This window comes from Myotis myotis, unplaced genomic scaffold (assembly GCF_014108235.1).
Source record: "Myotis myotis isolate mMyoMyo1 unplaced genomic scaffold, mMyoMyo1.p scaffold_m19_p_3, whole genome shotgun sequence".
NCBI lineage: Eukaryota > Metazoa > Chordata > Mammalia > Chiroptera > Vespertilionidae > Myotis > Myotis myotis.
Window position 1 is genome coordinate 41767024 of NW_023416335.1, and position 2787 is coordinate 41769810.

The 2787-nt window shown below is 39.9% G+C and overlaps 1 non-coding gene across 1 annotated transcript; it reads left to right on the plus strand.

The window, feature by feature from the left end:
• Positions 1-379: 379 nt before the first annotated feature.
• LOC118652332 lies at positions 380-510 on the plus strand. Its single transcript, XR_004966577.1, has one exon. It is a non-coding gene; the product is annotated as a small nucleolar RNA SNORA25 (small nucleolar RNA).
• Positions 511-2787: the final 2277 nt, after the last annotated feature.

The following is a 2787-nucleotide window of genomic DNA, read 5'->3' on the forward strand; positions in this document are numbered from 1 at the left end:
GGGACTGAGCCCACAACCTGGGCTCATGTGTCCTTGACTGGAATCGAACCCAGTACCCTTCAGTCTGCAGACCGATACTCTATACATTGAGCCAAATCAACTAGGACTCATCTCCTTTTGATATAAAAATTTCAGTCATGAAATCGTCCCTACTTCCTCATAGCATTCTTGAACTCCCCCTAAAATCACCTAATACAAGCCCAAATCCTATAAGATATTTCTAACATCCTCCTACTGAAAAGGCCATAGTCTCCCATGGTGTGAGATATCCCTCATTGCAATGAGTCAATCAACACAATATTGCCCATAAACCAACTTGACTTTTCTGGAGATCTTTGACTAGAAGGCATGAAACATGCAACATAAAATGGGGCAGAATGGGTCATTTCTAAGAGAGTTTATGGGACTAAAACCAGAAGCTCTTAACGCTGTGACCTAAAATTGAAGAAGATCTCCATAGGATGTAATAGACACTCAATAGTGTCTATTTTGTCCTGAAGAGATATATGATAAAAAATAAAAATAAAAATAAAATGGGGCAGAAAATTAATATACAGCAGCTCAAATATGTCTCTCTGTCTAGAGAATTATTTAGAAACTATAAATATTTAGCTTCAGGTAATTAATTCCATTTTCAAGAGATTATTGAAATGCTGTATTAATATGGGTCACCGCAAATTATCAGATCACGAAACATCTCTTTCATACTGAATTTCAAAAAGCAAACTGTTAGGCATTATTATTTTTATAGCATAGTTTCTTAATGCTTTTCCACATATTCATAAATGAAAATCAGTATCTAATCCTTGGAACTGTCAACTAAACTCCGTGTGAAGTAATCAGCTAGAAGAGGGAAGCAAGATATGTCTGAATTGCCAAGGTGACCCTGCAAAAGACACAGATCACAGCTGGATATTCAAAAACTGATTAAAGTTTTTTTTAATTAAATCTTTATTGTTCAGATAGGAGCTCCAGTGGTGCAATTGGTTAGCGCGCAGTACTTATACATTATATTGTTCAGATTATTACAGTTGTTCCTCTTTTTTCCCCTCATAGCTCTCCTCCACCCAGTTCCCACACCACCCTCTGCCCTTACCCCTCCCACTGTCCTCATCCATAGGTATACAATTTTTGTCCAGCCTCTTCCTGCACCCCCACACCCCTTTCCCCCCAAGAATTGTCAGTCCACTCCCTTTCTATGCCCCTAGTTCTATTATATTCACCAGTTTACTCTGTTCATCAGATTTTTTATTCACTTGGTTTTTAGATTCACTTGTTGATAGATATGTATTTGCTGTTCATAATTTTTATCTTTACCTTTACCTTTTTCTTCTTCTTCCTCTTCTTAAAGAATACCTTTCAGCATTTCATATAATACTGATTTGGTGGTGATGAACTCCTTTAGCTTTTTCTTATCTGTGAAGCTCTTTAGCTGACCTACAATTCTGAATGATAGCTTTGCTGGATATAGTAATCTTGGTTGTAGGTTCTTGGTATTCATCACTTTGAATATTTCTTGCCATTCCCTTCTGGCCTGCATAGTTTCTGTTGAGAAATCAGCTGACAGTTGTATGGGTACTCCCTTATAGGTAACTGACTGTGTTTCTCTTGCTGCTTTTAAGATTCTCTCTTTGTCTTTTGCTCTTGGCATTTTAATTATGATGTGTCTTGGTGTGGTCCTCTTTGAATTCCTTTTGTTTGGGGTTCTCTGCGCTTCCTGGACTTTAAGTCTATTTCTTTCACCAGATGGGGGAAGTTTTCTGTCATTATTTCTTCAAGTAGGTTTTCAATATCTTGCTCTCTCTCTTCTTCTGGTACCCCTATAATTCGGATGTTGGTGCACTTGAAGTTGTCCAAGAGGCTCCTTACACTATCTTCATATTTTTGGATTCTTTTTTCTTTTTGCTTTTCCGGTTGAGTATTTTTTGCTTCTTCATATTTCAAATCTTTGACTTGATTCTTGCGATCCTCTTGTCTGCTGTTGGATCTCTGTATATTATTCTTTATTTCAGTCAGTGTATGCTTAATTTCTAGTTGGTCTTTTTTCATATCCTCCAGGATCTCACTAAATTTATCAGTGGTTTCTAGAAAATTCTTGAAAAACCTTATAACCATGGTTTTGAACTCTATATCCAGTAGTTTGCTTTCCTCCATTTCTGTCATTTGTGACCTGTTTCTTTGTCTCCGCATTTTTTATGCTTCCCTGCGTTGGTAGAGTGGCTTTGTGTGCTAGGTGTCCTATAGGGCCCAGTGGCTCAGCCTCCCCAATTACCTGAGGTGGACACTCTTGGTGCACACCTTTGTGGGCTTTGTGCACAGTCTTGTTGTAGTCTTGTTGTAGTTAAGCCTTGATTGTTGTAGTTATCACTGGGAGGAATTGACCTCCAGGCCAATTGGCTGTGAAAATCAGCTGTGTCAGCAGTGGGAGAACTTCTGTGCTGAAGACACCCTTCTGGGGCAAGACTTGCTTCAGTGGGGCTTTGGTGCTCACCGAGTCTTCCTCTTGAGTGTGTCCCTTATGGATCTGAGGAGTTGTAATTGGATGGTCCCACTCTGACCACTGGGTACACTGGCTCTTGGATCTAAGGCGGTGATAATTCAGCTTCTGCCTGAGGCTACCCAGCAGGAGCTACGAAGAGATCTGCATATTTCCCTTCCTTGTTTGGAGTTTGGAGGTGCCCAAATGAGGCCCAGCTGTGAAGCAATGCAAGCTGCTTTGGGGTGTTGGGCCTTCTCTTGGAAGTTCTTGGTCTGTCTGGCCCAGTTGCAGTTTGTTATGTAATTTTC